Source organism: Dreissena polymorpha, chromosome 4, assembly GCF_020536995.1.
Source record: "Dreissena polymorpha isolate Duluth1 chromosome 4, UMN_Dpol_1.0, whole genome shotgun sequence".
Taxonomy (NCBI): domain Eukaryota; kingdom Metazoa; phylum Mollusca; class Bivalvia; order Myida; family Dreissenidae; genus Dreissena; species Dreissena polymorpha.
Genome location: NC_068358.1, coordinates 11,418,426 through 11,443,167, shown reverse-complemented (window position 1 = coordinate 11,443,167; position 24,742 = coordinate 11,418,426). Strand labels below are relative to the sequence as shown.

General features: G+C 35.8%; 1 protein-coding gene across 1 annotated transcript in view; it reads right to left on the bottom strand.

The window, feature by feature from the left end:
• Positions 1-24,742, bottom strand: part of LOC127879036 (uncharacterized) — a 465,202-nt gene that overhangs the window by 297,698 nt on the left and 142,762 nt on the right. The gene's annotated exons all lie outside the window — the stretch shown is intronic.

Below are 24,742 nucleotides of genomic sequence, written 5' to 3'. Positions count from 1 at the left end.
AGAGACAAAGTAGAACATCGGTCATTTACCATAATATAACTGGCCGAAACATTGAAACCCCGATCATGCCACTGGACCAATCATGCAGTACTGCAGCGTCCTCGACTGGATGATGTGATACCAGAGGAAAGACCCGTTATTTTTGAAGTAATAAGTGGGGGAAGTAAGCAAGGCGTCAACAAGCTGATAAGCAGTGATGGATATACATTCACTGCTAAGGTACGTACATTATAAATAATAATGATGTTAATATAATTAATAATTATTCAAAATAATAATAATAATAACAATAATAATAATTTCTCGTATTATTTCAGCGTAGCAACAGTACAAGGACCTACTGGACATGCAGCATCCGTAGCAAAACAGCGAAGTGCAATGAACTTTAAGGTAATAATAATGATAATAATAATAATAATAATATATCGAGGGCTTAGAGCAAAAACCTTGTATCCGGGAAATTTTCCAAAAACGTTTTTTTATTATATATAAGTATTTTTCATATATACACAATGTCACAAAATTATAGAACTGTATCTTGATTAGTTTTGAAGATATTGATTTTTGATCAAATCAAGTATCATGCAATTATTGTGTTCATTGTTGGGGACAAAAAACCAGTATATCCTGGTACCATTCATACAATAGTAAAAAAATATTGAAGAATACTAATAAAACCATGCAAATAAATATGCTATGTTTTAGCTCCAAAACGTTCATGAATTTGTTGAACACATCATTCAAGCAAATACATGGTGCATTTGAGTAACAGGGTTTTTGCTCTTACATAAATAAGAATTGTGATGAGTATTTAAGCTGCATTATCCATGTACAATACTATACTTTGATTTTGTTTTCAAGTTTACACTGCAAAGGTTTATGGATAAACCATGTATAATTAGGTACAGACTTTTTTTTGCTAATGCAACACAACAATATATCCAGTAATGTGAAGCCCAACAAGGCTTATCAGAACAGACAATGATTTTTGCTGGGAAACTTTATCCCTCAACACTGCTAATTAGGAGATAACAAGAGGGCCTGAAAGGCCCAAAGTCGCTCACCTGAGATAACAAGATATTATTGGGACACATCTTCTGACCAAGTTTCACGAAGATCCACGAAGATCGGAAAATAAATGTGGCCTCTAGAGTGTTAACAAGGTTTTACTATAGCCATATAAGGAAAAATGCCCCGCCCCCTGGCAGCCATATTGTTCAACCAACCGGCATCCTTTTTTTTTATCTCATCCAAGATATTATCAGGATGAATCTTCTGACCAAGTTTCATGAAGATCGGACAGTAAATGTGGCCTCTAGAGTGTTAACAAGATTTTACTATAGCCATATAAGGAAAAATGCCCCGCCCCTTGGAAGCCATTTTTTTCAAGCAAACATAATTATTTTCGATCTCATCCAAGATATCATTGAGACCAATCTTCTGACCGAGTTTCATGAAGATTTGACAATAAAATTAATGTGGCCTCTAGAGTGTTAACAAGGTTTTACTATAGCCATATAAGGAAAAATGCCCCGCCCCTGGTGGCCATGTTTTTAAAGCAACCAAACCATTTTCGAACTCATCCAAGATATCATTGGGACAAATCTTCTGACCAAGTTTTATGATGATCGAAATATAAATGTGACCTCAAGAGTGTTAACAAGGTTTTACTATAGCCATATAAGGAAAATAGCCCCACCCCCATGGTGGCCATGTTTTTCAACCAACCGGAATCATTTTTGAACTCGTCCAAGATATTATTGGAATGAATCTTCTGACCGAGTTTCATGAGGATCGGACAATAAATGTGGCCTCTAGAGTATTAACAAGATTTTACTATAGCCTTATATAGCCATATAAGGAAAAATGCCCCGCCCCTTGGCGGCCATGTTTTTCAAGCAAACGTAACCATTTTTGAACTCATCCAAGATATCATTAAGACAAATCTTCTGACAATATTTCATCAAGATTGGACAATAAATAGGGCCTCTAGAGTGTTTACAAGGTTTTACTATAGCCATATAAGGAAAAATGCCCCGCCCCCTGGCGGCCATGTTTTTCAACCAACCGGCATCATTTTCAAATTCGTCCAAGATATTATTGGGTTAAATCTTCTGACCAAGTTTCATGAAGATTGGACAATAAATGTGGCCTCTAGAGTGTTAACAAGATTTTACTATAGCCATATAAGGAAAAATGCCCCGCCCCTTGGCAGCCATGTTTTTCAAGCAAAGGTTACCATTTTTGAACTCATCCAAGATATCAGTGGGACAAATCTTCTGAGAGAGTTTCATGAAGATCGGAAAATAAATGTGGCCTCTAGAGTGTTAACAAGGTTTTACTATAGCCATATAACCAACTGCCATCATTTTCGAACTCGTCCAAGATATTATTGGGATGAATCTTCTGACCAAGTTTTATGAAGATCAGACAATAAATGTGGCCTCTAGAGAGTTAACAAGGCAAATGTTGACGCCGCACAACGGACGATGGACAAAAAGCGATCACAAAAGCTCACCATGAGCACGTTGTGCTCAGGTGAGCTAAAAACAAGTATCATGATCAAACATCAACACCTTTCATGTTATTACTCTCATAGAAACAGTTCATAAAATGGTATGACTTATGTTTTAAATATTTAGAAGTGCATTTTTTTTAATTCAAACAAATTAATAAACTATGTGTACCTAAAAAATAAGTGTTATAATAATTAATATATTAAAATATTGTAAATGAATATTATGATGATTGTGTAAAAGTAGCAAAACTATTAGTTTTGTAACATTGTTTATGTTAGACTTAATGCATGTATGTATGTATTTATTTATTGCTGTATTAAATTATTAGATGTTGAAATAAACTATTCCATTGTCTTTTTGCTTTTTGCAGATGTGGTCTGATTCTGAAGATGCCTGATTGATTAAAACTGCTATAGAACTGGAAGTTACATAATTCATACCACAAGAAGTTGCACATAATGTTACACCGTGTCGCACTGAGCAAGAGAATCATCAACAATACAACACATACAATGTATAGCATGTGTGAAGAAATACCCACAAATCAAATGGAAACAAAGGAGAATAATAATGTTGAAACAAATACAAATGTAAAACCACAAAACAGCATAAGAGAAACTATGGAACTTGAAGAAGGAACTATTACGTCTGAAAAAGAAATACCAAGAAGAAACCGATACCAGTATAAATGCTAGACAAAATATTTCTTAGGAAAATGAAGAAAATGAAAATACTAATAATGACTCTCAACTGATTTATCATTCAAATGAAAATTATCTTATTACAGTTATTGACACTGGTAAAAGCAGTGTTAAGAGAAAGAAAAGAAGACAAACACAAACAAGAAAAAACTGAAATATATATTTCACTAGCTCCAATGAAGATACTCCAGTGAGCCTGTATAGTGAAAAGATGAAAAACGCGCTCATTGAATCCGACGATTGGCAACATTTGTGGCATTTTCCAAAGACATTAACTCAACAGACAGAGAATTCTATTCAGATGTATCTAACAAAACACGTAAAGACATCAATTTCAGACAAAATATCAAAGGATATGTAAACAAAGGTTCGGCTTATCTCGGGCTTCTCCTCCCATTGTTACTTTTGGTGTAGGGTATTAGTAAGTTTGATAACTTGTGCAATATTGAAGATAGCAACATCATATGAACTGTCCGTCAGTATGTCAGTCAGTCTGTCCGTCCGTCTGCCCGAAAAAAAAGAAGATTGGCCATAACTTTTTCACTTTTGAAGATAGCAACTTGATATTTGGCATGCATGTGTATCTCATGGAGCTGCACATTTTGAGTGGTGAAAAGTCAAGGTCAAGGTCATCCTTCAAGGTCAAAGGTCAAATATCATTGTATTTTTCTTTCCTAAAACTTTACCCTTCGTTAAAGTTTGGTCATCACTTTTTGAATATTGAAGATAGTAACTTGATATTTGGCATGCATGTGTATCTCATGAAGCTGCACATTTTGAGTGGTAAAATGTAAAGGTCAAAGTCATCATTCAAGGTCAATATTAAAAAAATACAATCAAAGGGAAGTAATAAGCTTTACAAGAGGGCCATGATGGCCCTGAATCGCTCACCTGACTCATTAAGATCAGATGAAAACTATGACCTCTATTGTCTACACAATGTTTTTCTATGATTTGACCTAGTGACCTAGTTCCTGACTCTAGATGGCCCAAATACAATCCCAATCCAGATTTCATCAAGATAAACATTCTGACCACAGTTCATAAATATTGGATGAAAACTGTGACCTCTATTGTCAACACAAGGTTTTTCTATTTATTTGACCTAGATTTTTACCCCAGATGACCCAAATACAATCCCACCCAGATTTCATCAAGAATTCTGACCAAATTTCATAAAGGTTGGATGAAAACTGTGATCTCTAATGTCTACACAAGGTTTTTCTATTATTTGACCTAGTGACCTAGTTTTTGACCCCAGATGACCCAAATAAAATCCCAACCCAGATTTCATCAAGATAAACATTCTGACCAAATTTCATAAAATTGGATGAAAACTGTGACCTCTATTGTCTACAGAAGGTTGTTCTATTATTTGACCTAGTGACCTTGTTTTTGACCCCAGATGACCCAAATACAATCCCAAACCGGATTTTATGATGATAAACATTTCGACCAAATTTCATCAAGATTGGATGCAAACTGTGACCTTTACTGTCTACACAAACAAATTGTTGACGGACGGACGCACGGACACACGCAGGCACGCACAACGGACATCACATGATCACATAAGCTCACCGTGTCACTTCATGACAGGTGACCTAAAAATATGTGTCGGAGATAAACATGAACAGTTGTGGTTAAAATCCCATAGAAACAAGGGCTGTTTGTAAAACATGCATGCCCCCCTATATGGGCTATAAGTTGTAGTAGCAGCCATTGTGTGAATACGTTTTTTGTCACTGTGAATGGTGGTGGTGGTGGTGGTGTAGTAGTAGTAGAAGTAGTAGTAGTAGTAGAAGTAGTAGTAGTAGTAGTGGTAAAAGTAGTAGTAGTAGTGGCAGTAGTAGTAAAAGTAGTGGTGGTGGTGGTGGTGGTGGTGGTGGTGGCGGTGGTGGTAGTGGTGGTGGTGGTAGTAGTAGTACTAGTAGTAGTAGTACTAGTAGTAGTAGTAGAAGTAGTAGTAGTAGTAGTAGTAGTAGTAGTAGTAGTAGTAGTAGTAGTAGTGGTAGTAGAAGTAGTAGTAGTAGTAGTAGTAGTAGAAGTAGTAGTAGTAGTAGTAGTAGTAGTAGTAGTAGTAGTAGTAGTAGCAGTAGCAGTAGCAGAAGCAGTAGCAGCATTACAAGACCAATACTTAAGAATGATCAAATGGGAAAAGGTAACCTAGCACTGGCAGTAAATATGGGGCTCATTTACAGGTCAGATTTGGAATCTCTGCTGTAAAATGAGATTTTGAATAAATTAAAGGGAGGCAAATCTGTAATAAAAAGAACATGCATAAACCGTAGTTGTTTCCCTTGTTTGAACCATGCTAAATCCTTACAAGTTTGGAAAGAATTGGATGAAAAATTTGGACTTTATTGCATAAACACCATTTTCTCAATTCAAGGGGAGGTAATTCTGTACTTCATGGGCCAATAATGCTCATTTTTTGTAGGGTTCGTGTCCTCATTGATATAAAGACACTGTGCAAATTTGGAAAGGATCGGACAAAAAATGTGGAAGATTTTTGAAAGTTTTCACAAAATCGGCAAAAACGAATAAACATGCAAAGTTCAACGAGCTCCTGCGGTCATGTTTTTTGACGAATCAAATTTTTTTGAACAACTTTTTCAGGGGAGCCGTCAAAGGTCATCCCTGTGAAATTTTTTGAAAATCTGATGAGCGGTTTCTGACAAGAAGATTTTTTAAGGTTTTTACTATATATGGTCATGGCGGCCATCTTGGTTATGTGATCAAATTTTTTTTAACAATTCTTTTGTCCCATGACCTAGGGATGCTCCACATGAAATTTAGTTGAAATTGGCTCAATGGTTTAGTAGAAGAAGATGTTTACAAATTGTTTACAGACAGACAGACGGACGGACGGACGCCGGACGCTGAGTGATCACAATAGCTCACCCCGAGCTATCGCTCAGGTGAGCTAAAAAGGGAGATAATTTCTAAACCTGCCAAATGATATATTGAAATTTTATTATAAAGCGAAAATCGGTTCAGTTGTGTAAACATAAATATCAGGGTCGGTATAGATGCTTCAACAACTTAACCTAACTTATGAAAAAGAAAAAAACTTAACCTACTCTTATTAGCACGAACAAAATGACATAATGCTTTGACTTGTCTCTCTTCTAAACTTTAGTTATTAACATATTGTTTTCTCTTTCAGAAATGAGTTTGGCTGAGGATGAAGACTTCGGGGCCAAGATTGTTGAGCACTGTGCGAAGATCATCGTGACAGAGGTGGGAAAGTTGGTCAATCTGCTTGTGGAAAAGCAAGAAAGGCAGCGATTGCTTACGCGAGTGCAAAGTCTAGAGACAGAATAACAGACTACGAAAGCTATGGTTGATCAACTGATAAGTAACCAGAAACGCCCTTGTGAATGTCAACAAAATTAAATGTTGACGGGGGCATTCAATGCAGCTTTAATGAGTCTATCAAGCTCTCCTCTGCAGGCTACACTCTAAGCTGATGACTCTTTCCTACAGAGTGCACAGGAAATCATCATAGCAACACCTATTGCTACAGACAATACTCCTCAGCTAGTAAAGAAAATACAGCGGAGAGAGGCAACATCTTTGATTGTAAAGGACTTGCATGAATTACTGGAGGATCTTCATCAGAATTTAAAGCCTTACTTAAAAGTAGACAGTCAGGTGTCTGTAGACTTGCTGACAGTGATGCAGAGGGCGTTTGTGAAGTATAAGGCAGCATCAACCATGGCCTCTGGGGAAAGGTTGTCTCAAGCATTCGTAGAGCAATTAATTAAGGAGGGAATAGACAACTAAATTTGGACCTCTGACTTTACACCAACAGACAAATCATTATTTAAGAGTTACCTGTACCAAAGAATCAGAAACGAGAAAAAAGGTTTCAAAAGACGACAAAGTCTAGATGCAACACAGGATTTAATAAATAGGGCTATCCAAGACACAGTGAACGAGTCAATTCAGAATGACTAACAATATTACAAAGTCACATTGTACATAATGATTCCTTCAACATGTGATTCTCTGTTATTTATGCTCACCTTTAATTAATAGTAACAATCATTTTCAAATCAGTGATACTGGAAAAGCGAAAATGTGATAGTCCTTAAGGCAGAAAAATGACTGTGGGCGTGTACATAGGAAGCCTTTCTGTGATATGGTGATCTTTTCAACATGTGATTCTCGGTAATTTACTCTCACGTTTAATCAACAGTAATAATCATTTTCCAATCAGTGTTACTGGATTATAAGCGGAACTGTGATAGCCCTTAAGGCAGAAAAATGACTGTGGGCGTGTAAATAGGATTCCTTTCTGTGATATGGTAATTTTTTCAACAGTAAATCTCGGTAATTCTAACTCGATCATCTCCAATAATTTGTAACCATCATTTTCCAATCAAACTTTACCTCCACCAGTCTGATGGGATCATCGTCCCGTGGAGGTGACCATTAATAGTAGCTCAAGTGTATTCAACTTATGCTGCTATTAATGGCCAACGGTCAGACAAATCAATGAACTCATTAATACCTTTACGAAAAATTTAGACCATTACTATATATCTCATACGAAAAATTTAAACCATTATTATATATCTCATTAGTTTTTCTCAGTAAATAAATGGTATTTTTATGAATAGATTTCTATGCTGGCATATTTCTGCCACCTGCAGCCAATTGTATAAACCTTGGTTAAAAATTACCATAGTAAATAAGTAACCAAGGTTAAAATCGCAGTTAAGATACCATGGTTAATTTTAACTTGTATAAAGCTTTTAACCACACAGTAAGTTAACCATGGTAAATACTTATTTTTAACCTAAGTAATTTTTCCCATAATTCCGATTTCGTATTTCCGTAAACAGTACCAAAACGATATCTAGACAAAACAATAATAATGGCGGATATCGATTGCAATAGAAAAAATAAAAAATGATGAGTCCGATGGAGATCGATGTCATTCGAGAGTTCATGTTCGACAATATCAATCAAATGCAAGAATCCCACAGCAACGGCGGCCCTCAAGCCGCGAGGAAAGTGCGTCTGCTGTTGGAGCAATTGACTGAAAAGGTAAACGCAGTTGGAAACGGTCCGCGATATAACTAACGTGTTGATTATGTTTTTTTTAACTAGTTACGTAACTAGTTGAGCAATTCCAAATATAGTAGATCAATGTCATTTTATGATTTTTCCTCTAGGTGTTAATGCTATATTGTGTAAACTACCATCGTGTTCAAAATAAATGGGTTGATCACTGAAGTAACTATAAAATAAAGAACAATGGAGTGTATCCCCCTTTCGTGGTTTTCGTGGACTTCGTGAGAAAGACGGTGGTTCTTCAGAACGACCCTAGTTTTTAACAGTATACCGGAGACGACAAAGGTAATTGAGAAGTCTGGTAGGTCAGGATCAAAAATAGGTGTGTATAGTAGAAAGACAAATGCACATTCTGACAATGACAAAATATAGGTCCTCTTTATGCCCCCACAGAGTACTTAGCTTGTGTTTTATATGTTATGATATGGATTAGTATGCATCATGAAAGTTATAATCCTGTATCCTCTGTGTAATTTCCTTTTCAAAAAATTTAATAGTGCACAAGGCTCAGTGAGTATGTGGAGCAGGCGAGGGTCCCTTTGGATATTGCAAGCATATAAGAACTGTACTTTATGCATGCCTGAAATTTGTTCAAACAGGAGATGTGAAGGTTGAGTCTTCATGTACTGAGCAACTACAGGCATTCCATAGAGCCAAGAAGCATACAGGGTACCCTCTGAAGTCCAGAGATCATTTTCGAAATGCACCTAATTATGAAGACCATTTTTACAATAAATGCATTAACTTTAAAGGAATTTCTAAACTCCAATATTTCAGACCTTTGTACCATCCAATTATGCATTAAACAATGATCATTATTATTTTGAAGTTAAGCATGAAGAAACCTTTCTAAATCAAACTATAATAACTTAAATAACAACAGAAGAGTGCTGTGAACAGGAAGTTTTGACTAGAGAACAAAACACAAATGAGCTGGTTGAGGAATGTGGCAAAAGAATCCAGTCATTTAACTACCACCAAATATGTTCTGCAACAGAAAACGCCAATTTAGCTGCACTGGCTTCCACAATGGTCTCTGGACATGTAATCAAACAAAAGAAAGCAATGCGCCATGGTTTTAAATTTGAAAAAAACGCAATACATGTTTATGAAAGTGCATGAAACATTAAAGTTCAGGCATGTGGCATCACAGTTTCCAAGACTCATCTATTCCTACAAGCATCTCCCGATAGAATTGTCAGCAAGAACTTGATTGTTGAGGTTAAATGTCCTTTTAGTGCCAAAAATAAACTCATAAATCCAGTCACTGTGCCATATTTGAAAGAAGTCAACGGAAAACTAAATTGTTCTCAGTCAAAAACATCCATATTACTTTCAGATCCTGGGACAGTTGTTCTGCTCTGAGCGAAAATATTGGGCCTTAATTGTGTTTACTCTCACTGACATTGTGTACATCAGAGTAACAAGAAATGAGGAGTTAATTTCTGAGATGGTATGCAAATTGGAGTTATTTTTTTAGAAATATTTCAAACCAGCACTTTTGGACAAGTTGTTTTATAAAAGTGTGTAAAACAATGTTCTGCAAAAGAAATGAAACAAAAAGTCATTACCTGGTATTCAAACTTTGGAAACGGATGCATTTTGTAATGTATGAAATATCATGATCTGTATGTTTTTGTTTTTATGCCCCCGAAGGAGGGCATATAGTGATTGGACTGTCCGTACATCTGTCCGTCACACTTTGCGTTTAGGTTTCGAAAAATACTCATAACTTCCATGTCGTTTCAGATAGCAATGTCATATTTGTGCATGTGTATATGGTCAAGGCCTTTCCATACGCACACAAATTTTGACCCCTGTGACCTTGACCTTGAACTAAGGGTCCACGTTTAAGTTTAGAAATCTGCGTTTAGGTTTCGAAAAAAGCTTATAACTTCTATCAAGCGTTTAAAGGAGGCATAAGTCATCCTAAGGTGACAGCTCTTGTTATTATATGTCACTACGTTTGTACAAATTGTTTTGTTAAAAATTGTGTTGTTTGAACAGAACTGCATGAGTATAAAGTATGTTGTTTATGGCAAGCATTCATAAAGCACCTCAAGAATAATTGTATACATGTCTTAAATTATCAGAAGTCTTTTGCTTCTTGTCTACAGATGACTTTTTGTATTAAATTTGCTTTTGGTGTTTTTTATTTAATTTTGTTATAGCATTTTGGCATGAGAAAAAAACAGAAATCATAATAATTTTCATTACAAATTCATTCTGAATTTTTTATTTAAATACAACTTAAATTTTTGCTTAGGAGCTTTATGAATGCTGGCCTGTTCAAAGTTTAATTTCAGTCTACACAAAAGTTATGAATCATATTCAAAGAAAGAAAGCAAAAAGGATTATTATGATTAAATTAGTTATTTTCTGGTAATGTTTTTAAACACTGCTCAAAACTTCATGTTAGGTACCAGTTGTAATTAACATCTTTATGAGAGACTGGAAGTAGCAAAATACATGTAAGTGTGTGTATTACCGGTAATCATTGAAGGTCAAAACTGTTCTTCCTTGACAGTTCAAAACCATATTGGCTTTATAACAGCGACAAAAGTAACAAAACAATATTTTAGAACTTTATTAAGCAATCACATGTAATATATCAACTTCAACATAAACAAGAGCTGTCTCCATCAAAAGACATTTGCCCCCGAAAAACGCTATTTTGAAACCTAAACGCAGATTTCGAAACCTAAACGCGGATCCTAAGTTCAAGGTCAAGGTCAAAGGGTTAAATAAATGTGTAGGTATGAAATGCCTTGTCCATATACACAAGCATACCAAATATGAAGGTGACATCTGACGCGACATAGAAGTTATGAGCATTTTTCGAAACCTAAACGCAAGTGTAACGGAAAGACAGACGGACAGACAGACAGACGGACAGTGCTGTCACTATATGCCCTCCTTTAGGGGCATGAATTTTATAAAAAACAGACTTCTTAACACATGTCCATTAGCTCTATTACTGTCATTACATGTACTTCTTAACACTCATAACCAGAGTGCACATCTGACATAGTTTGTTCAAAATTGTACTTGACATTACAAAATTGACATTTTAATACTCTTAGCTACAAATAAAACTTTGATTGTAGCAATTCTTTATGTTGACACAATGCCATTTCTGAAATTACATAGCATGAAACTAACACAAATAATCTCTGTGGTAGTCAAAGTTTTAGTTAAAATTCTGTATGTTTTTCCAAAACCAATAATTCTTTCCACATGAACACGTTTCATGTAGATTGAATTTTTCTATCTTTAATAACAGTTTCATTCGACATTCTGTTCTGCTTCTTAAAAAAGGTTGGTATAATAATATTCACATCATGTGGAGCAAAAATGTCCTGCACATTGAAACCTTTAATTATCAGCCATTATACTATCATTTTTGGAACAAAGCATGGTCAGTGAACTCCATTCAACTATTTGCCTATCACTTGTAGCACCTCCGCCATAGGCTGGAGACACATAAGAAACAAGGGACAAAATTGTCACAAAACCAGGTTTTCATTGTGAAAAAAAATCTGATAAAGGGAGACAACTCAAACTGAACTTTTGAAATGAACAAACAAAATTAACCCCCTTTGTAAGTTTGTTTTAAAATAAATCTATTTTTAGTCGTGGCGACCTTGACATTGGAGATATTGACGTGATTCTTTCGTGCGACACACCGTCCTATGATGGTGAACAAATGTGCCAAATGATTTTAAAATCTCATAATGAATGACATAGTTATAGCCCAGACAAGCTCATTTATGGCTATTTTTTACCTTTGAACTCAAAGTGTGACCTTGACCTTGGAGATATTGACGTAATTCTTTCGCGCGACACACCGTCTAATGATGGTTAACAAATGTGCCAAATGATTTTAAAATCTCACAATGAACGACAAAGTTATGGCCCGGACAAGCTTGTTCCGCCCGCCCGCCAGCATTCGCAAATCTAATAACCAGTTTTTTCCTTAGGAAAACCTGGTTAATAAAACCACCAGGGGTACTTCTAACCAAAACCTTAACTGTATTTTGGTTCTTGTAAGTCGAAAAAGTGGCTTGTTGAGCTGTTGGATTTTTCGGCTTTTTAATTGGGCACTCAGTACCATCAATTATGACCCGTGTTTTGGGGTACAGTCTCTTGAAGCTGCTTGGAGCAAAATAGCGGACTAAAGTTTATGATGGCAATATGTTAATTTCTTTCCACTGTTTTTCCATAAATGCAGGTGAAGTTCTTGTTTTCAACCGTCAAATAGCTTGTACCCATGCTGCTTGACGTTGTTTGTCTTTCGGGAACTTGTGTCGACCTCTTCGTGAACAAAATGGAATGCAGCATGTGGATTCGACATTATTTAATATTTCTATTGTTAAGGTAGCGCACCTCTAATGGGCACATATCCAAATATAATTTAATTAATTATTTTCCTAATCAGCATCATTTCACTGAATAACAATGGCGATAATCTTATGATAAAATCCGAACATTTCCGCATAGAAGGACCTACTCGACCAAAGCGCCACCTATATCAGAAAACAGGGGACATTACTCACTAAAGTCGCTCATTCCAGCTGATAAGCCATTGATTTATCGACTGACTGGGGTTGCTACTACATATTGAAGAAGCAGAATCATTGAGAGAAAAACTATTGTTGAAACAACAACAGTTGTATGAGGATATAACCATGAACTCACTTGATGATAGACCAGATGATACACATGATGATAAATTAGTGAACACATACGAATCCAGTGTTTTAAAGACTAGCAACATGAAAAGTGTTAGTGTCAAATGACTTGGTTAACCTCAGTCATTATTTACTTAAGAAAGATGTTCTACTCTCCAGCTTCATCAAGTTTGACAACAAACCTGAAAATTACCTTACATGGAAAAACATATTTAAAAGTGTGACACAAGAACTTGAAGTGAATTCGTTCGAAGAGTTGGATTTATTGCAGAAGTGGTAGGGACCAAAATCAAGCAATCATGCTCGAGCAGTACGCGCGTCTAATCATGATCCCACTCGTGCATTAGCCTGGATTTGGTCAAGACTTGAAGACCTGTATGGAAGTCTCGAAATCATTGAGCAATCAATCAGAAGGAGGATCGCCAATTTTCAAGAACTTGCCTCAAATAGTAACAGCAAGATGCTGTACGATCTACACTAGATATTGTCACAGAAATCGAATCTTTAAGGGACACTCCTGTGTTTAAATCATGTTTTCGTCTTAGAATATTTCGGTTGAGGAAAAACATTTGTAAGCAAGTTGCCCCATTCAATGCAAGAAAGGTGGACTATAACAGCTTCAAACTATAAAGCTATACATGATGTAAGTTACCCACCTTTCACATATTTTGTTCAGTTTGTGAGAAAACTGTTCTTGAATTTTTCATGAACTGTTCAAGAATAAGAGTTCTTAGACTGTTCAAGAATTAATGTTCTTGAACTGTTCAAGAACTGTTTTAAAGACCCTTAAAGAACACTTGTCCTTAACATTTGTCCAATTTAACATTTCTTAAAATGTACTTGAACAGTTCTTGAACTCTTTTAGAGCAGTTCAAGTACAATTCATGAACACTGTTCTTGAACTAAGCAAGAACTTTTCTTGAACTGCTCTTGAAATTTAAGCAGGGGTTGTGGACAAGCAGCAAGCATTGATTCGCAAAATGTAGGGACTGCAGTTTCATGTCACACTTTTTAGTCAATCCAACAGATGTTTTTAGATTAAACCTAAATTTAAAATTGGACTTAATTGAACAGTCTAATTCTTTGAACATTTTTGACACAACATATTTTTATGATGATAAAATAAAGTTTGTGAAAATTATAATAACATAGTTAAAACCTTAAATATATATGTATTAAGATTGCAACAGTAACAGTAGTTTGTAATTTATTTTACATGTACTGTGCTCACTTTATATTTTTATTGTTGTGAATATGGTCACTAATAAATACGACTACACAAAGTCAATGCTGTTGGTGGTGACTGAACAGAAAAGATGAAGACTGTCAACAGAAGTGGACACACTTAAAGAGCAATTTAAAAAACATAGACAAATAAAGACATGTGTTGTTGCAGTTTAAAACAGGTGAACCTCCTGATCTTGACAAAAACCTGAAATCAATTTAAGAAAAGGTCCTCTCAATGATTCCACCTGTACTAATAGATGTAGATGGTGGAGTGAAAGTTTTTTTGATGTTTCATCTTCTTGTTGTCCAGCTACAAAATACAATGTTTCACCGTCATAAAAAGCATCTAACAGCAGGAATGGTTCAACTGTAGAAACTGCTTGTTGGCAAGAGTCTTCTAAATGTCGCTTGGGCCTACGATCATGAAACTTCATAGGTACATTGATCATGACTCTCAGATGATCCCTATTGATTTTGAGGTCACTAGGTCATAGGTCAAGGTCACGGTGACCCGAAATAGTAAAATGGTTTTTGAATGATAACTCAAGAAAGCATACGCCTAGGACCATGAAACTTCATGGGTAGATTGATCATGACTCGCAGATGACCCCTATTGATTTTGAGGTCACTAGGTCAAAGGTCAAGGTCACGGTGACCCAAAATAGTAAAATGGTTTCCGGATGATAACTCAAGAATGCATACGCCTAGGATCATGAAACTTCATGGGTAGATTGATCATGACTCGCAGAAGAACCCTATTGATTTTGAGGTCACTAGGTCAAAGGTCAAGGTCACGGTGACCCGAAATAATAAAATGGTTTTCGGATGATAACTCAAGAAGCATATGCCTAGGATCATGAAACTTCACAGGTAGATTGATCATGACTCGCAGATGACCCCTATCTATTTTGAGGTCACAAGGTCAAAGGTCAAGGTCACGGTGATCCGAAATAGTATAATGATTTTCGGATGATTACTCGAGAACGCTTTTGCCTAGGATCATGACACTTCATAGGTACATTGATCGTGGCTCGCAGATGACGCCTATTGATTTTCAGGTCACTAGGTCAAAGGTCAAGGTCACAGTGACAAAAAAACGTATTCACACAATGTCTGCCACTACAACGGACAGCCCATATGGGGGGAATGCATGTTTTACAAACAGCCCTTGTTGATATCTATAGCATTATCTTTTACTTATAATGAGCTCAAATATGGGTTCCAAATTAGCCCATTGTTTTTGTTACCATTGTCGTTAAATTGTTATGAAAATAAAACTGGTTAGTTGGAATTAAAACAAGAGCACCGCATAGCGGGTGCCAATGCTCGGCTGTGGGTGCAGTTTTGAATAAATGAAAGCTTGTCAGAAGAAAAGGAAGAAAGATAAGTGACAGAAGAACTCATCTACATAGAAAGTTTCAAATTTGTAGGTGGAAGCACTTTGATTTTAAAGCCTATGTTAAAGGTTATATTAGAGGTCACAGTTACCTTGGCCTTTGACCTAGTGACCCAAAAATGGGTGGCGTGTAGAACTGATCAAGGTGCATCTACATATGAAGCTTCAAAGTTGTAGATGGAAGCACTTTGATTTTAGAGCCTTTGTTAAAGTTTTCTATTAGAGGTCACAGTGACCTTGACCTTTGACCTAGTGACTCAAAAATTGGTGTGGTGTGTAGAACTCATTAAGGTGCAGCTACATATGAAGTTTCAAAGTTGTAGGTGGAAGTACTTTGATTTTATAGCCAATGTTAAAGTTTTAGCACCACGCAGACGGCGGACGACGAGCTGATTATGACAATACCTCGGGTTTTCTCCGAAAACAGCCGAGCTGATAAAACTATGTGTGCTATGATGTTTGTTTATCCAACTGGAATTAATATCATGTTAATTTTTTTTCTTGTTTGTGGTGCTGGGTCAGTAGATAATAGCCTCTGTCATGGTGGTCTGATTGGTATGGCCGTTACTGAGTATTAGGTTTAAAAAAAAATAATGAATTAACCAGTAAATGTCATCTAAGCTTTACACTATTTGGATGGGTTGATTACTATTTCAAGCCTTATAAAGACATAAGTGTCTGTAAATAACTGTATTCACTTCATGCTCAAACAAATAGATGTAGAAATACATGTATCCTTAACATGAAAAAATATTTAACATTATGATTTTATTATTTTTCTTCACATACACATGACATGTCCCTTTCTAAAAAGTGACACACAAGTGGTAAATATAATCCATATCCTATTCAAATCAATATTAATGTCCCTTTCCCCAAAGTGACATGGATGTTGCCAAATAGGCATAGGAAGCCTTTATCAGCACACATCGCTTAGGTGAATTACAATTCCATAATGATATCACTGATGTTTTACTTTACCTTGTTGTAGTAAGGTCTTCATTAGTATACAAAAATGTACACCAGGCAAGGAAAATACTCTTAAAGGCACCAGCCATATGAGACTGTAACAAAGTTAATTCCTGCCCGAAATATGTTGTTGTAAAAAAAGCTACTGGGTACCGTCAGACAGCATTGTTTATGTCAATGGAGAATCCTTGGCTAATCTTGTTGAAGCCAATCATTAAGATTTGAACAATGCGACAAAAAGTTCCTAATGTTATTTTGTGTTTACACATGAAAACTTGAGAAATGAAATGAATTGCACACAAGGGCTGTTTGTAAAACATGCATGCCCCCCATATGGGCTGTCAGTTGTTGTGGCAGGCATTGTGTGAATACGTTTTTTGGCACTGTGACCGTGACCTTTTACCTAGTGACCTGAAAATCAATAGGGGTCATCTGCCAGTCATGATCAATGTACCTATGAAGTTTCATGATCCTAGGCCTAATTTTTCTTGAGTAAACATCAGGAAAACATTTTACTGTTTGGAGTCACTGTGACCTTGACCTTTGACCTAGTGACCTTAAAATCAATAGTGGTCATCTGCCAGTCATGATCAATGTACCTATGAAGTTTCATGATCCTCGGCGTAAGCATTTTTGAGTTATCATCCGGAAACCATTTTACTATTTTGAGTCACTGTGACCTTGACCTTTGACCTAGTGACCTGAAAATTAATAGGGGTCATCTGCCAGTCATGATCAATGTACCTATGAAGTTTCATGATCCTAGGCCTAAGCGTTCTTGAGTAATCATCCGGAAACCATCCGGTGGACAGACCGACGGACGGACGGACGGACCGACCGACGTGTGCAAAACAATATACCCCCTCTTCTTTGAAGAAAGGCATAATAAGTGTACTAGAGCAATCAGACAGAGGAACATGTGACACGTTGTTTACATGTATTTAACGATGAAGGTGGCAACAGTGCATATCTAAGACTGCAAGATTGCGGGATTTGCGGTATTTCTTCAATGAAATCGCCAATCTGTGTGCGAGAAAATTGCACTCAATCCTTAAAGCTGCTAAATTCAACTTCCTTAACAAGATGAAACTCTCTGGATGCTAGATGTTCTAAGTGAATCAAGCCTTGAGGGTGTGAAAACAAAGATGCCGAAGAGTACTTTTTGTGATAATGAACAATTGACTTATGATTGCAATAGGTGCTTCAAAATAACTTAAAAAGTCTTCAATTGCACTACTTAAGTATGTGGAGGAATGCCATCAAGTCAGAGAAAAATCACAGAATCAGAGGCGAAGAAAGTCATTCTTCAGTGCTGTCCTTCTTCAAAAGCAGCTAGTTGACATTCTCAGCAGAGACAGAGTCATGAACAATCCAAAAATGGTGACAATTACCATGAATACTGATGGTATTTATCCATACAACTCATAAAACATCAGTCTGTGGCCTGATCAACAAGATACCTCCACCACAAAGTTTTTAAGTTACACTTAGTTGTAACTATTTTAAATTTGATATTATTTATGTGCTCTTGGTGGATGTTGAATCTACCTGAGAAAATCCTGTCCTATGCACATGGGCTACAGCCTTGAAACAGTCACTCCTGCACAGATACCACTTGTACGTAAACCCCAAACGATGAATGATACTGAGAATGTGCAAGGATGAAAACATCAGCAGATTGCTGTTTGACCCATGATTCAAACGCTGATCTATTGACAGCTACAAGGTTAGAAGTCGCTTTGCCAGAACTTTCTGATAAACATAAGTGTGGTTCTTGCAGTACTTGTGCAGAAATGGTCCAGTTATGGTTGATACTTCCACACATACTGTTGATGTTGTGTACATTAAGAACACAAAGAACGCAGCGGTGCAACACTCTTTTTCGGAGTTGATCGCCCTAAACATGACTTGTGAATCAGACTCTTGCTTCTATACTGGTATTACATTGTTACAACTATTCACCTTGATTGCAACACTGGCACCATATGGATCTAACTTGCATTACAAGATGTAAGTGGCTGATCAGATTGTTACAGTGCTAGTAAGAATGCATTTGGTATTAACATTGGATGATCTTGCCAGAAGACTTAGTATTTCTGTGAGTGACATGTATAATTGGTGGCTAGACATTATGGCAAAACAATTATGCAACTGTGTTGTCTGGCCTCCCAGAGAAACAATTCAAAGGACCATGCCATCATCCTTTAAAGAAAATTTTCCCAAAACAACAAGTATAATTGACTACACAGATGTACTTATACATAGGCCATACAAACTTAAACCATACGCTTAGACTTGGAGTTCGTGCAAAAATAACATCACTGCACTATTTTTTAGTTGCTACTAGTATTTCACCTGGATTTATTATGTTTGTTTCTTACTGTACGGTGACGTTAACATCACTAAGACTAGTGGCTTTTTTGGACTCATGGCTGACCAAGGGTTCACAATTTGTGAAGAATTTTGCTTTAAGCATGCGCAGTGAAACATTGCCATCATTTACCCTAGGAAAATCTTAATAATTGATTAACATTTTTAAGTTTCCAAACATTGCTTATTAAATAAAAACCTGTCCAATGACCAGTACATATTTGTCAGGTGCAGGTTACAGAATGATGGAATGACAGACAGACAGGACAAAAACAATATACCCCCGATTAATAGATCCGGGGGCATAAAAATACTTAGTATTTGAAAATACAACTGATCATGTGGATTAACGATATTTTTAACTTCACTTATAGTATCAATATTCCTTACTATAAAAGAGACTCGGTACTTTCGCATGTAATCACCATAAACGCCATATGGGGTAATAGATAATCCACTGATAAGAGATAGCATGATGTGTTTATCAAATATTCAATCTACACTACACAGTCATGTATGCTGACACGGATGCATCACCACGAGAAATATCAAGTTAACTTTCCAGTCACCAAACTGTGATGTTCATCGTCCAATCGGTTTACAAATACGCTTATGACGGCGGGGTAAACTGGTGACTATTATTATTGATTAGATAGATAGATAGATAGATTTATTTCGGCAAGGAATGCATACAAGGGCATTTACAACATGTACAAAATATAAAATATAACATACATGAAAATAAATATACCATTACATACATACCAACACCAAGGATAACACAAAAATGGGTAAACCCATATTTCCATTGTGGTCCTTTGAGCTGGTGGCATGACATAGAGTGGCACTTAGATATTAAACAAAATTACATCAATAAAATGACCAACATAATTTAAATAAATATATTAAATACTATGCATGTATATCACAGACCATTTTGATACTTAAGATATCACAGATATCATTATTAATTATAAGATCCTAAAAATACACTATTAAAAAATGTGTAAGAAATAAATTAGATATCACAGATAGCATCATTTATTACACCATCCTAAAATACATAGAATAAAAAATGGAGAATGCATAACATTTTTGAAAGATAGGATCAATTTTGATAAAAATTGCTGACTAAAACTGATTCCTTAAGCCGACAAAACAAACAATACACATAAAAAATTACAGATTTTCTAATAAATAATTTTTTAAAGATGACTTAAAAACAGGCAATCTGTCAATCTGTGTAATACAGGAGGGTAAATTGTTCCATAATGAGCATCCCGTGTAACAAAAGGACTTTGACCCGAAACCTTTGACCCTGGGGACAGCAAATGCACCTTTTTGAGTTGACCTGGTCCTGTATGAATGAATAGAGGCCTGCGGGATAAAATGTTCTCCCATATAGTCAGGGGCCAAACCATTTTGAATCTTAAAAACATGGCCAAGAACAATCTGGTCTACACGTTTATTGACTGGTAGCCAGTTGAGCAAACGAAAATGTTCTGGCCCAATGTGTGCCCTTTCATCGAGACCTAGAACGAACCGCATTAACTTATTCTGGGTGGTTTGAAGCTTATTTTGTAACATTTTTGTGAGACTATGGTACCATATAGAGCAAGCATAATCAAAATGACATTGGATTAAAGACATGACAAGAAGTTTCTTGGTTTGCTGAGTGAGATATTCTTTTTTTCTATATAGATATTTTAACCTGGAGTTGGCCTTCTGAATGACTGAACGAGCCATGGTATCAAAGGACAAAGTTTGATCCAATGTAGCCCCTAGGTATTTGACTGAAGATGTAGATTCAATAATGGTACCATTACAAGAAATATCAAGAGAAGAGTTTGACCTGATTTTATGCCTAGAACCAAATAGAATAGACTCCGTCTTACCTAAATGCAGAGACAACTTATTGTCAACCAACCACTGACTAACCAGATGCAAATCTTCTTTCAATAACCTTTCAATATCAGATTTAGACTTACCAGACACCAGAATACCTGAGTCATCTGCATATAGGAGGAGCTTATTTTTAACCACAGCAGTCATATCATTAACATAGATAAGGAAGAGCAGGGGACCTAGAATTGACCCTTGTGGAACTCCACATGATATTGGGGCTGTACCGGAATGAGTGCCTGAAACATCAACAAGTTGCTGTCTATCTGAAAGATATGAATTGAACCACCTTAATATATCATCACCAAGACCTGCTGCACTTAATTTCATGAGAAGTATAGAATGATTTACAGTGTCGAAGGCCTTTTGGAGGTCAAGAAGAATCATCCCTACGAGATTACCTTTATCCATTTCCAGCCTGATATAATCAGTCAGATGTATGAGACAGGTGTCCGTTGAAAAACCACTTCTGAAACCAGACTGAAATTTATACAACAATTTGTTAACCTTGAAGTATGACTCAACTTGGTCATATACAACCTTTTCATAAATTTTAGATAAAATACTCAAAATAGAGACTGGACGGTAATTACCAACAGAGGTTGTATCACTTTTCTTAAAAATAGGAACAACCCTAGCAGACTTGAGATCATCTGGAACAACACCCTGTATAAGAGATAAATTAATAACATGAGTAAGAGGTTGAGAAATAATCGAGGCCCCATCTTTCACAAAACGTGAGGGCATACCGTCTAAACCTGTTGCTTTATTAGAACTGAGCTGGTTTAAATATTTTAGTACTTGGTTCTCAGAAACTAAAGAAAAAGAAAAACTGTTAGCAGCTTTAACACCAATGCTAGCGTAAAAATTAATGACAAATGATTTTCCAAACTTAAGAACACAAGTTGGTAATTTATCAACAAGCTTTGAGGCAACTGTAGTGTAAAAATGGTTAAAAGAATCTGCAATAATTTCCTTATCAAAACATATATTTCCATCAATGTTGAGACAAATATTAGAAGAGGAAGATAATCCTTTCTTAGATGGTAAACCAAGATTCTTAAGAATAGACCAGAGTGACTTTGAGTCATTTTTGTTAGCTTCAAGAGACTCTGTAAAGAAGTTTTCTTTCGCTGTATCAATTAAGCATTTACATTTATTTCTTAATAATTTAAATAATTCAAAATTTTCAGCACTTTTATCACTTTTGTAATTACTAAAAGCCTTGTCTCTTTGCGTGATGGCCTCCAAGATGTCAGAATCTATCCATGGTTCAGTCCTTTGTTTAATTCTCATTTGTTTAATAGGAGCAATATTGTCTATCACTGACATAAATATAAGTTTAAAAAGATCCCAAGCTTCAGAAGCATTGTCACACAATAAAACCTGATTTCAATCCGTAGCCAAAAGGTTCGCTTGAAAAATCTCCGTGTTATAATTTTTCATCGAACGTGCAGAAATGTTATTATGCGATCCTATGAATGATTTTGTTACTTTCCGGGTACAATATATCATGTGATGGTCACTGAAAGATGTTTCTATAACACCAGACTGTGAAATCTTCTCCGGGTCCGAAACTAGAACCAAATCAATAGTGGTCGAAGTGGTGTTACACACTCTTGTACTATTACATATTAATTGTGTTAAACTAAACATATTGATAAAATCTTTAAAAGATGACACAAGAGCACAAGATCTAGATTTAGAAACATCTGTGTTGAAGTCACCCAAAATTACAGTTTCATATTCAGAAAAATGGGTACTAGATGATAAAACACTTTCAAATTTATCATAAAAATTGCACTGTTTCGGTGGTCTGTAAACTGCACCACAAAGAATTGGTTTACACTTCGGCAAGAGTATTTCGAGCCATGTTGCTTCTATTTCTGCATGCTCCAGATCCCTACGACTGTTGAACGACAAGTCGCTACGAACGTAGATCAATACACCACCCCCGTGACGATTTCTATCCTTGCGTTGAATTGAATAGTTATTAATAAAGATTTCCGAGTCCGGTACCGAGTCGTCAAGCCATGATTCTGAGATACAGATGCACGCAGCTCTTGTTTTACGTGCTATAATACGTACTTCGTCCAAAGATGGAATCAAGCTTCTAGTGTTGATGTGTATGAAATGTAGACCCCTTTTTGCAAATACATGGTACTGTGTACTAGGACTTGAAGTTGTATTTTCATGACAATCTGTTGAAGGACCAGGATGTGGATGTACATCTCCGCATAATAGTATACATATGGGCAGGAAGCTAGACTGTCTCTTTATAGAACACCATGATGATACTTTATTCTTATAGGTCTTGACATCATGACTAATAAAATGACTGTAGTATGACAGTTTACCATGAGTAACAGGAAGAATATCAATACTGTCCGAAATCCAATTGTGATCCGAGAAAGGGTACACTTTTATATAACGATCGCTGTAGTCTTCCAAAGAACGTAGCAGGTAAAAAGTTAGTACAATCTGTAACTTGAACATATTCATTTTTCACCTATATATGTCACTGGAACTTGAGATATCTTCAACTTGCGTAAAAATAAAAATTAAACTTCAAAAGTAAACAAAGCCACTCTAGGTTACACACCACCATCATCATTGACGTAGGTAACGAAGTAACGGTTTATCGCATATATATTAACCAGGAATCACAGTTTAACCATTTGTGTTATATAAAAAAGTACACTAAAGACATTGTCAGGCATCATCATAACACCTTTTTACTGCAAACAATTACTGTTAAATTTGTTGTAAACAATTGTTACTTATAAAAAGTTTAAGGAAACAGTGCGCATTCCTATTGGTGAGTAAGCTGTGAGGACAAAAGTTAATAACAATATTATGCAGTAACAATTTAATTCCATTACATAAATATTAAATTATGTCTATTTATAGAACTTATTAACACCTTTGTTTTTCTACATTCATGTACAGTGAACCCGCGTTTATTCGGAAACGCCCGTTCTGCCAGAAATTTCCAGATTAACGAATCTTCCGGATTATCGAACCAGTGCCGTTTTGACAAGAGTTTAATACTTACCTTATGACATACACCTTATACTTTTATGTACATTGACACACTTATTTTGCATAATGGTACATGTATATTGAAGAATCTATAGATTATTGCAAGTTTAATATGCATGTGGAAGGATGTTAACAAAACGTTGTAAGAAGACATGAAAGCAACACTTTATAATATAAAAATGCTGTCAAACATGATATATACTTAGCAATTTTTATTCTGTTCTTATAATCAAATTTATTATGTTTCCCAATTTCATGGTTTATCGCACTATTTTTCCCAATTTCATGGTTTATCGCGCTAATTTTCCCATTCGAAATGCCACAGGCTGTAACAAAAAAAAGCAAAAAAAATCACTGATCATTGTCAACTGGGTCATGCGTGTTGTGTATTGTGTTATTTCTTAAAAGTTGACTCAGCATTTGTAAAAATATTGCAAGACATATACATTTCCAGAAAGGAAATTTATTTCTGCGTTGAATAAGACCAAGATCGTGAAAATCGCTGCACAATTGATGAAGATATGGCTGTTCAAAGCGATGCACCCCGTTTTGGGGTGATTTTGAGTTGCATACCTTGTTATATATATATTTGATAGTGAATTTTTTTTTCAGAAAAGTTAATTTTTCGTTATAATATGATTATTTATCATTCAAAATGATTTTTTCACTAATTAATATCATAGCCACATGCTAAACACCTGTGGTTTGTTCGTTAAGAACGAGTATTTTGATTAGTTTCGTTTAACCGATTTTAATTCCGAATTTGCAAATTTTGTTTACGAATCGTTTAACTGTCGTCGCTTGTTTTAATCAATTTGAAGCGTGAATCGATTTAAACCG